This window comes from Durio zibethinus, chromosome 21, assembly GCF_047325235.1.
Source record: "Durio zibethinus cultivar Kanyao isolate XHJ-2024 chromosome 21, ASM4732523v1, whole genome shotgun sequence".
NCBI classification, from domain to species: Eukaryota; Viridiplantae; Streptophyta; class Magnoliopsida; order Malvales; family Malvaceae; genus Durio; species Durio zibethinus.
This window is the reverse complement of record NC_143182.1, coordinates 13,766,588-13,779,386: the sequence shown is the minus strand read 5'-3', so window position 1 is coordinate 13,779,386 and position 12,799 is coordinate 13,766,588. Positions and strand designations below refer to the sequence as shown.

Below are 12,799 nucleotides of genomic sequence, written 5' to 3'. Positions count from 1 at the left end.
ATTTTTTTTGTTTAGTATTAATGTTGATACAAAAGCAATTTTTAGATGTAAAACGACTTCCAACAACAATATTAAATTAAACTTTATAAAAACAAAACTGACTTCCAACAATAATATTAAATTAAACTTTATAAGCACAAGGGGGCATATTGGTGGTCGCCGGAATTTATCATTGCGTGTTTCATAAGAATTAGCTTTATGAAGTCTCCTTGGTTTTGATTTGGATTAATATAATGAATGATATTAAAATTATAATGAAATGTTTAATGTGATACTTAAATTTTAAAAATATCTAACATGATTTATGAATTATAAATATGTTAATTAATGTGATATTTACTCCTAATATAATTAGTTTCAAATAATAATATGTGATGGATAAAAACCTTTCAAATTCTATATTAATTAATAAATTATAATTCAGATATCATATTAAAGATTTTTTAAGTTCAACTACCATACTAAATATTTTATTACAATTTAATAGTCATTCATGAAATTAACCATTTTGGTTTATTGTGAATCAGTAAATGTTTAAGCAGCAAAATAAGCATGTATATGCCTACATATACGTATACATAGGAGCATTGATGATTGAACATTGGCTTCGTGTTGTCAATTGCAGTTGGTATCCTCATTGCCAACCTGCTGAATTATTTTTTTCTAAATTGAAATAAGAAAGAAGCTATGCTCCTAAATAAATTTTATTTTACTTTTATTTTAATGAATTATTATTTTTTAGAAAAACTAATCAAGATTATATAAGAAAGAGTTAATGACAATGTTTTGATATGGGACATTATGAATGTAACTGTAATCATCTTAAAATAATTTTTGGGAACACAATAAATAGTATGCAGGCACTTTTTTAAACTGTAGCAATCAGTATCACCCAATTGCAATTTAAATCACCTTAATCCTAGCTAATTTATAATTTTCTTAGGATATTTTATCTAATAAATTGAAATAAAAAAATAAAATGAAGATTTTATTTTCCAGAGGTTTTCATGCCCAAACCATTTATACAAATGGAGATTTTATCTAATAAATTGCAACGGCTGTGTTAAATTGTTGGACATTATGATCTCTTACATGATCAAGAAAAATACGACACGCTTTTTTTCTTGCTTATTTTTTGTTATCTTTGTAATTTTATATATTTGTCTTTTAAAAACATCAATATAAGTTTTTTTTAATTAAAAAAATCAAACTTTATTTTTAGAAATAAATCATATATATATTAATCACTGAACTAAATTTATGATTGGATACATTAACATTACTTTGGTTTTTCTTCAATTTGCCCAAATATTCAAAACTATGAGATAAATGACGTGTAATTTGCAATAGTATGTCATATATATTAAGAAGGATAATCATCAAATTGTAAAAGTAAAGTGAGGTTTCAATAATTATTTTTTAATAAAAAAGTTTGCAATTTAAAATAAAAAAATTGTAGATGTTAGATATTTAAATTTTACATTGTTAAATGTTTTTTTTTAAAGAATATTACTTAAATCAATTAAATTAATTTATGATTCAATTTCAATAAGTATTTAATTTATGTCACAATAATCTTTTTTATACATATAAATAAAAATTATATTCGTTGAAAATATTCTCGTTACATTAAAAAATTAAAATTGCATAAAAATAATGATAAGAAACACTTTTACACATCAAAATTAAAAAAGAAAAAAGAAAAAAAAGAAATGTGCTTTGACAGAATAACAATTAATATTTTAATATTAAAAACTAACTTTTAGTGGGGATATGACACTAGTGTTGAGCCCACAGCAAACCGTATCATTTTCCAAAGAAAATTTTCCATGGGGCCCCATCATGACTTTTCTGTAAGACTCGTCCACGACGTCGACTACGGAGACTTGGAAAAGTCTTTAACTGATATATATTCTGCGAAAAACAACTCAATTTTTCGGCTTTTTTTTCTCCTTTAAGAAAATTATATCTTATCTTGTCAATATATATTAGTTAAGTTTGCAAGACAATACTTTAAGCTTAGTTCCTTAAAAGAAATTTATGAAGTTCTTGGTTAAAAATATTGAAATAATGTTTTTTAAAAATCAAGTGACAAGTTAATTAACATAATTTGACGCATAGATTAATAATATGAAAAGATTCAACTGTAAATTATATCTATACAAAAAATAAAATACAAAAATTATCGAATGGTGAGAAAAAAATGTTAATAGATATTTAGCAAAAATAATAAAATTTTAAATCTTCTTGAAAATATTTGAAGCTATATATATTTTAATAATTTATCGAGCAAATTTATTTTTATTGAAATACTTAAAATTAGAACTTAAATCTTAAAGATGAAGTGTAAGGTATAGGGAATATAGAAGGAGAATATCTTTAATGCAATCCAAAGTGCGGTAAGTTTTTTATTTTTTTTAGTGCAAATTAGGAAGGTAAGTCTTAAGATGCATTCAAAAATTAATCTATTCAATAATAAGTTATAAAAGTAAACTATTAGTTCAAAATTTAGCTCATCTAATCTATGTAATCACTTTTAAAAATTTATAAAAAAAAATATTTAAAATTCAAATTTTAATATTTACAACTCTTTCTTTTGTTTTAGATTACAACATCTTTGCACCAACAAAAAAAAATTAAACTTCAATATTATCTGCATTTCAGTTATTATTAATGTTCATAAAAGGCTGGAATTAAGATTACATTGGCAAAAAAATTAAAGCATCTATTCTAGCGACCAACATTCAATGATCCACTACCACTAGTAAACAACACATGATAATCAATGGCTGTTGAGTCATTTACATGATTCTCATCGTTTCCATTAATTCCACTTTCCTGCAGCTGCATTGCAAGCTCAAGTCCGCACACTACTTCACTCATTACCGGCCTTTTAATCCCCTCGGAAGCCAAACAACTTATAGCTACTTCACCAAATTTTAACAGACTTGGAAGGCTGGTCTTACCCTGTAAATAAGGATCTATTATCTGATCGAGGGTTCCATTGTTGTAGCAATGTTGTACGCACTCTACTAAACTTATCTGCAAATGATCCACAGTTCGATCTATTGGTGCTCTAGCACATAATACTTCGCACAACACCACGCCAAAAGAGTACACATCCGATTTCTCTGTCAGTTGTTGAAGACGGAAGTATTCAGGATCCGAGTAGCCAAAGCTGCCCTTGACAGCAGTGCTGATATGCGTGTTGGACAGGTTGTTCATTTTAGACAATCCAAAATCAGATATTTTGGCCACCCATTTCTCACTTAACAAAATATTTGTGGTCTTCACGTCTCTGTAAATGCTGATGTGGTTGGGACCTCTGTGAAGATAATGTGGCCCATGTGCAGCACCAATACACATTTTGAGCCTTTTTTCCCATTGTAACGGGGGATTATTCGTGTTGTAGAGGTGATCTCTCAAGGTTCCATGAACCATGTAGTCATACACAAGGATCATTTCGTTATTGTCTTTGCAACAGCCCATTAGAGAAACTAAATTTTGGTGCCGAAGTTGAGAAAGCATCTCGATTTCGGTCCTAAATTCAAGCATCCCTTGTTGTGAACCTGGATTCAAACGTTTGAATGCAACGGGGGTGGAGCCAGCATTAATGAATCCTTTGTACACGTCGCCAAATCCTCCTCTTCCAATGATGAAATTCTTATCAAAGTTGTTGGTAGCTGCTTTAATCTCCCTTAGTGAGAAGTGGCGACAGATATCAGAAGGTAGACCACGGCTACTGTTGTTGGCAAATTTACTGGAACGTATTCTTAAAATCAAGAAAAATAGAAGAGAGATTGCAGCAAAGCTAGAAATTAGACCAATAACAGCGTCAATTATTGTCCCCTTCTTTCCTGATTGCTCAATCGGCGGCTTCATAGGTTCGAGAAGATTGGGTATTGCATCGGGGTTAGGTCCGGAGAGATCACCTCTCTTGCTCAATTTGAAAATTTCAACTCCATTCAGGATTGCATCCGAATAGCGAGTCCTCCAAGCTGGGGCAGGGTGTAGCTTACTTGAGAGATTTTGTTTCTTTTGATTTCCTCCATTCATTATTGCCACTGCGTAATCTCTATACGTTGGAATCCCATTTCCACTACTCCACAATATAACGTCTGCTTCACTTTCTGCTGTTAGATTGGCTACGACAATCACGAAGACGCTATCACCTGCTTTTATTATCTCCTGCTGGAACTCACAAAAATGCAACCTCACAAAGTAATCAAAGTCAGAGTCAACAGGAAACTGCCAAGTTAGATTGTAGTGCTCATTCATAGTCTTGTTTGTCCCCATTGTTCTAGCAGTTTTATAGATGGTATCTGGAGCAGAGAATGATGGCATAACGCTGAAGTTGAGATTAATACTGATGTCAACCAGAAGAGCACTTGGCTTCGCAACTGTCAGGTAGTCTAGGTCCTCTGACCAGGCTCTGTACATGCCAGTGTCTTCTGCGGGCGGGATTTGTCTTCCACCAACTCTGATCCGGTGCATCATCTCAAGGGCAGTGTCGTTTCCAAACCGGAATAAGTTAGACCGGCCAAGAAAGCTGACTCCTTCATCATTGGCAGGTCTGTAGTATAGGTTGGTGGGCATAGACACAATTTCAATCCCGTTTATAAAAGCATATGCATCTGTGATAGCAGAACTTGGAGTGAATGTTATGTTTAGGCTCTGACCATCTTTGAAACTAACGCAGAATTCTTTAACAAGAGTTTCCTTGCCTTGAGCATGAAGTAAAGCACTGAAGTTTCTAAGAAGTGTAAATGGACCTGCCTTAACAGAGAAGAAAGCCTTAGACAGATTAAAACACGGATATGAATTTAGATGAAAGTGCATGCGAATGAACTTGTGCCCACTAGTAAGGGGAATCATGTAGGTGAATTCCGAGTAAGAATGGCGGCTTGTGATGTAGGGTACATGGCCAGTAGAGGCACTCAAAAATACGGATAGTTTGTTTTGTGAATGTATGACGGGGAATTTAGAATTGCTTTCCCCACTCCACAAGCGGCCATCTAAAGCTATGGAGTCCAAGAAGGAGCCACAGTCAATCGTGATGTTTTCAATAGGGATATAAGAAGGCACTGCCTCCCCTGCAATGAAGACACAGAGATTTGAAAGTTGGAGAAGTAACAGGCTTTGCAAACTAAAACTTTTATTGCTTCTATTCATCATGATGAAGAGAAACAAAAGAGAAAGAACGAAAGAGAGAAGCAGGGCGTTTTGATCCGGAAAGCCTGAAGATGAGAAATTAGATCTTGTAATTAGAAGTCAAACCAGATAGTATATACGATTCCCATTGACTGATTAATAATTGGCCTTACGTGGGGGTTAGCATCAGCCTTACGTGGGCGTTAGCATCAAAGGAAGCTGCATGGAAAATGTTGAGCCTGGTAGATGACAGAAAAAGAAAAATCATATGTAGAATTCAGAAACAAAATTTAAATGTTGGACCAACTTTGAATATTGCATATCACCTAAACTGAAGCGTGTGAGACGAGCTAGCTAGGATTGAAATACTTTCAAAGTCTTTGGCAGATATTCTAAACAACAGTCGCACTTTTTTTTTTTTAATTTTAGATTAGGCATTATTATTATTATTATTATTTTGGATAAGTTGTTTATTTATCGAAGAAGCAGCCATAGCTGCTGCAGTCCAAAACCAAGCTGCAAACAGCAGCAAAGAACTTTTCAAACATAGAGGCAAGCAGGGCCCAAACGGAGCAAAGTTCGCAATTCTCAGGGTCAATAATAATGTTTTGAAAATCAGCAAGTCTAAATCTAACAATATTCACGATGGAACACAAATTTGTTGCTCAGTGCTCGTCCCATATGCCTAGTGTTACTTTCCTTCCAAAAAGAGTAAATGTAAGCATTGCAAGCTAATCTAAAACTGACTGATATTAGAGCGTTCCCTCCAAGCTTCCTCCTTGCCCATTGCAACTCAGCATGCCAACGAAGGGGCGGATCTCTAGCTTAGATTAGGACACCCCTAAAAATTGAAAAACAAAAAAATTGAAGGAAAATTTTTTCTTAGACACTCTCAAAATTTTTCTCTAAAAATTATTTTTGTCAACAGAATTGGTAAATCTTTTCAAATAAAAATTCTGATTTTTGGTTGAATGATTATTTAATTAAATATTTTGAGAAAGATGTAGTTGATCGTATTTGCATTAATACAGTTATATATCCTTTTTTGAGATATGAAAATTCACAGTGGATAATTGTAATAATATAATAATATATTATTTCAAATTTTTGTTTAAAAAGAAAATTATATATATATATATATATATATTATGAAATGAACACTCTTAAAAAACAAATCTTAAATCTGTCATTCCTACTACTTACTGCTCTTTATATACCAAAGCATTAAGAACTTGTTAAGATTTTCAAGTAGAAACACATTTCAACCTTTTTTTTTTTCCACCGTGTCTTTACTTTGAAAACCTATTGGCTACCTCTATTTCTAGAAGCCAGCATGTATTGTGTTTTATTATTTTTATTAAGATTTCTTTGCATTTAATGTTTGGAATTTAAACCTTTTCTAAGTTCTAACCGAAAGTCAAATGTCTGTTTCACAGATTGTTTTAAAAAAATTTTGACAATCTGGATTGGTTCTAACCTGTTAATAAAACGACCCCAAAAAAATCTTCCCTTTTCTTCGATCTCAGCCACAAATGGAGCCTTTCAATTCTATAAGATAATTGTGCCATGTTTGAAGGTTTATGTTTGACTAGATTTGTTTATTGTTTATAGGCCAAGTGCAAAAGGTTCGATGGCAATTAAAAGTTTCAACAATCAATCTTGGTCTATTGGCACTCAAGTAATCAAGTATGAACACTGTTGTCATTAGCTTTGATAATAGACATTATACCTGAATTTGTTTGTTATGAATTGTTCTTTTAAATGAAAATTTATTGTATGGTTTAGAAACAGTTGAAAGAATGAATTAATGGGATAGTAGTTTTTTAAAGCTTTTGTTGATTCTGATGGAAGGCTCATGAGGTTTTAGACTTCAGTACTTCAAGGTATATCTTCTTACTGTTTGACCATCCTCTGTTTCAGGCTGAAGAATGATGTGAGAAAGATTAGGATCAGAAACATTGGCGCATGAAAGTTTTTTTACATTTGAAATGGAAAGATTTAGGTGTTTTGGAACTTCTTAGAATCATTTACATAACAGAGTGTATGTTTCTATTTCATCACCAACTTATCGTTAAATAGTATTTCTATACTTCTATTGCCTCATGATTTGATATCATATTGATACATATACTGTGACATTGATTCCTTTTTCTTATTCTCATGATTTAATTATGTCCTTGATAATGGGAAGAAATGCTCAAACTAATATTCTTGATATTGTCTGCAAGTTTATAGAACTTCACTGTTGTTGTGTAGGAAGTCTTAGGAAGAAACTGCACAAATTGTCACCTGCAGTTGATTTTTCGGTAATGCATTATGTTCCTTGGCACCAATTTTTGAAGATTGATATACATACACATATATACATATAGTTGCAAACTTTTTCTTTATTGAGAATTCCTTCTCATAGATATAATGCTTCGAATATACTTGGTTTAGATTTCGAATTTAGTATAAAAGATACAGCAAGCCGATGCTTAGTTCATGTTATCTTAGCCTGAAAACCCTTGCAGTTGCAAGTCTTACTCCGGTACTAAGAATTTAGATTAAGATTTACTCAGAAAACATGAAGGCTAGCTTATTGCATAACCCTTCTGCTATTGAGGACTATGGAGAATTGCCGCAGGGTATTTTGGCTCAATGCCAGCGGAACTTTACTGTTTGTATCTCATACTTCCCGTTGCTATATTTAAAAAATACATATTTATATTTTTTATTCACTAACATAATGATTGCGTTGCTGATAAATCTGTTAGTTAAGTTGATCATGATACATGTTTTCCTTTTCGAAATACTATTGATTTTACCTTTGAACTAACTGTTCAGCTTCCATTTCTATCAGTTCCTGCTACTGCTGCTGTTGGGTGAGCATTTCTTTAATTTTTTTTTTACATGTTTGCTAAAAGCTAACAAATAAAAGGACATTGATTGATATTCTAAGATTGTTTTTTGCTATAATGTTTTTTCATGATTGTTGACATGTTAATTTAAACCTAATGTGTAAGTCAACTATGTTATGAAAGAATTGAATTTATAGTTTGTTGTTTGTTAAGTTTCATGTTGTTTGTAAATTGCTTTGACTTGTTCTGACACGCAAATGCACAATATGCCAATGTTGTTATTTATCTTTCAATCTCTTATACATGTGTTTCCATATGCCAAGCCTCCCAATGTATGAGAAATCACAATTTGTGGTTATATTTCAATCTGTATTCCTACATTCCAATTTGCTAAAATAATTTTTAAAAAAATAGGTATACCCGCAGCATCAGCGGGATGTGAACTTGTTAGTCCTAAAGGTTAAGACCTAACTATTTCCTAGTCATCAAGAATTTTTTTTCACTAAGAGCTTTTACTCATTAAATATGAATTTAACCATTTTTTATTTAAGTATATTTAACCTTTAAATAAATTTGACCACCAAGTAATTCTCCGTAAATGGTAGAGTTTGTTTATCTAATAATTTTTTTATCCTTTCCTTTTAAGTTTTATAAATTTGATAGAAAACTACTAAGTTGAAAATATTAGATTTAATTAATTTATTGCTACATTATTCCATTAAAACAAGTAAAGAATATAGACTTCTAATCCTAGCTAGGGATAACGATATTATTCTTAACCCAAAAAATTAAAAAAAAAAAGGAGTGATCATATATGTACCTTATTGTTCCCATCAATTTGTTATTGAAATATTTTGAAATAAGATACTATTTGTAGGAGTATTTTTGGAATCATTGTAGAATAAGGTATTTAATATTATGAATTTTAACGCATTAATCAAATAAATTATCTAATATATTGATTTTAAATAGAATATCCTTATGTATTGAAAAAAGAAAAGATTATTCTGAGGAAACTAATTAACAAAATTCTTAGTTGTCGTCTATTTCTTTTAATTCCTTTTTGTTAGAGTAATAATTAAGAATTGAGTTTTGTTAATATTTAAGATTAATATCTCCTTCCGATACATTAAAAATTATAATCAAATTAATTGCCAAATATATATAATATAAAAAAGCTATAAACAATAAAATAAACTATTTTATCCACTATTAATAGAAATTTTTTGACTCCACAAGTGGGATTAAGAAACCAAAATATTAAAAATAAAAATAAAAAATTAATTAAAAATAAAAATGAGATATGTGTAAATCTCTTAATCTTATTAAATTAAAAATGTATACTAATAATATATCAAATATTAACTCAAATAATAATACATTAAAAGTACATTTAAAAACTTATTTAATTCAAGAAAATTCGAGATATTGTAGAAAATAAAGTTGAAACTTTAGTTTAAGGTAACATTTAATAACATTTTCAAGATCACTGCAGTGATCTAATCAGCATGGTGATAGAATTATCAAAGTGATTTGCTTAGCAGTGATTTTAAATTATTATTTTTTATACAATATTATATTTTAATGGTATTTTTAAATAATTATGTTTGGTATTATATGAAAAAATAAATTATATAGTACAAAATATCCAAAATAACCTTAAATAAAATAAAATATTTAATACTTCTTTAATCAACAATTTATAAAATAGTTAAACATTATGTTATACAAAACTAAAAAGTATAAATCAATTTTGATAAAAATAATTTCTAAAAAATTTATTAAATAATTTTATTATTTTTTTTAATTAATATAAATTTATAACATAAAACATTTTTAGAATAAATGATTAAAAAATTGGTTTTTTAAAATTTTTAGTGGTCAATTTATTGGGGTAATGTTAACTATATTTTTCATGAGAGTAAATTTTTTAGAAATAATATTAAAAATTACTTTTCCATGATGATAAAGTTTTTCTATCTTTTAAGTTGAGAATCAGATCACTTCTAAGATAATAATTTATCATTCTAATGATTTAAGTTTACTGTCATAAAATTTTTATATTGTTACAAAATAAGTTGATGTATTTACTGAGTACAAATCACTGTAGTTTTTAGACGTATTACCTCATATTAAACACTTTCTAAGTAAATTATCATAAGGCATCAGTGTGAGGAAAAATCTAGAAAAAGGTTTTTAGGAAAATGTTATGAAATTTTTTAATATAAATGATTCAATTAAAATTTTAATAAAAAAGTCAAACTGATATATTAATAGAATTTAATGAAAAAGTCAATAATATTTAAAAAAATTAAAAACACCATTTATAATTCAAATTCAATCATTACTTATTCAATAATAAATATTTTGACAATTTTTATTAAAAATAATTAGCTAAAAATATATCAAAATTTATTTAATTTTTTAAAAAATTTACACACTTAATTTATATACCAAAAATTTTCAACCTATCAATTCTAACTTTTAATTTAATAATTTTTAATTAAATTTTCATAAATTTTACTTAAAAAAACTTCCTCTAAAACTTCTGCGAAACATGATGGCTCAAGCTGTATCCCAGGATATGCGACACAACACGAGAAAAAAAAAAGTAAGAAGAAAACAAAAAACTTGCTACAATGCAAATAATACAAACCGGCTCATAAAACATTAAATATAGATGAGGCACATCAACCTACCTTAAAATCTAATATTAATGATGCTAAAATGCATACAAATTTTTGTTCAATTAAAATAAAAGTACTAATAGTTCTATCTCAATTGAACCAGGACACTCCAAGATACCATCTTATATGCAAGCATGCATCAAGTTTTGATCATCGTCCTTGCGGATTTCTAATCTCAGAAAACACTGCCTTAGACAAGAGTCTATCAGAATCCTTGCTAACAAAATTTTGTTCATCACTTTTTGTTAAGCTGAAAGCACTAGGGCTCTTGGAATTCATGACATGATCACCAATGCTACTGAACACTTCCCCACTGTCATCTTCCAATTCATAGTTTTTAAAGGGGCTCTCCTCATCGATGTCTTCTTCAATGCCCGCCCCACCATTAGGCTTAAGCCCCTCCTCACCACTTTCTTGCAATTGTAGTGCGAACTCTATGCTCCACATAATATCGTCCATCGATGGCCTTTCGAGTCCTTCATCAAGCAAACAACTCATAGCCACTTCTGTGAATTTTTTCAAACACTCAGGTGCAATCTTACCTCTCAAAAATGGATCAATGATTTTGTACAGAGTTCCGTTTCGATGGCATTGTTGTGCCCATGCTGCTAAGTTTGCCTGTTCCTTCTCGACCGTGCGACTAATTGGTGGCCTAGCACATAATATTTCACAGAGGACCACACCGAATGAATGTACATCAGATTTTTCTGTCAATTGTTGACGACGATAGTACTCAGGATCCAAGTATCCGAAGCTGCCTTTCACTACCGTGCTAACATGGGCTTTGGACATGTTCGTGGGGCCCACTTTAGACAACCCAAAATCCGAAACCTTAGCAACCCACTTCTCATCCAACAAGATATTTGTTGTCTTCACGTCTCGATGAATGATTGTGTATTTTGCACCTGAATGAAGATAATGCAATCCACGTGCGGCACCAATACAAATCTCTAGCGGTTGTTTCCATGGAAGAGGAGGATTTTCAGTGTTGTATAGATGATCACGAAGTGTTCCATGGGCCATATAATCGTACACAAGAATCATCTCACCGCCATCGTTGCAATAGCCAATCAATGAGACCAGATGGAGGTGGCGTAGCTGGGAGAGCATCTCGATCTCGGTCTTGAATTCATGAGCCCCTTGTCGAGACTCAGGATTCAACCGTTTGATTGCAACTTGGGTAGCCCCACCATCAATGAAACCATTGTACACGTTACCAAAACCTCCAACAATAATAATGAAAACGTTGTCGAAGTTGTTGGTTGCTCCTTTGATCTCGGCCAGTGAAAAGTAGCGACAAAGATCGGAGGGCAGAGATAAGCCACGAGACTTGGTTGACTTGTTGGATTTTGTTGTAGAGGAAAATTGGCTCCACCATGAAATTCCCTCACTGGAACCTGAATCTTTGACCGTCATCTTTCGCCGGAAAATGAAGAAACAAAGAAGAGTGAAAACAACGAAGCCAACTATTACACCTACCACAATACCTAATATTGTATTGTTGGTGTTCTTGGGCTTGGTGGAGCTTGGTGGTGAATTTACTGGTGGATTTATGAGGACAGGATCAGGATTAGGTCCGGCAAGATCAAAACTATTGCTTAATTTGAAGATTTCTATCCCATTCATGATTGCATCAGAATAAAAAGTTCTCCATTCTGGCGAAGGATGCAAAGCAATCGAGAGACTTTGTTTCCCAAAAGAAACAGTTTATTTTATGCGGTACCTTTGTCACCTTCACTATATTGTTGTAGAATTCTCACTCCCAAAGCTCAAAACTCTTCTTCACCTTTTTCAGCAGTCAACCATTAACCCTACCAAACACCAGTTGGACCCCAGTCAACAATATCTCAAGTTTTTCTTCACTTGGTTCAGACCTATTCCCATTTGGATCCAATGGATTGAAACCTATGAGAGATATATAAAGGTTCTTCTTGACCCTCATATTATTTTAATCTTTTACAGATCTTGCAGCTGTTTGACAAAAGACCCCCAGTATTTCCCCCATGCAGCAATTTACAGTTCTCAAGGATATTCGCTGTTTGATTTACAGTTTGATTACCTAGCTGAATACACTGAATTTCAAAGACAAATTTGTAAAAAATCATATTAAAAATAATTTTT

At 31.2% G+C, this 12,799-nt stretch overlaps 2 pseudogenes; both read right to left on the bottom strand.

Moving 5' to 3' along the window:
* Nucleotides 1-2,648: 2,648 nt before the first annotated feature.
* LOC111305681 (receptor-like protein kinase FERONIA pseudogene) lies at nt 2,649-5,531 on the bottom strand (annotated as a pseudogene).
* A 5,121-nt stretch (nt 5,532-10,652) lies between these two features.
* On the bottom strand, nt 10,653-12,492 carry LOC149512925 (receptor-like protein kinase FERONIA pseudogene; annotated as a pseudogene).
* Nucleotides 12,493-12,799: the final 307 nt, after the last annotated feature.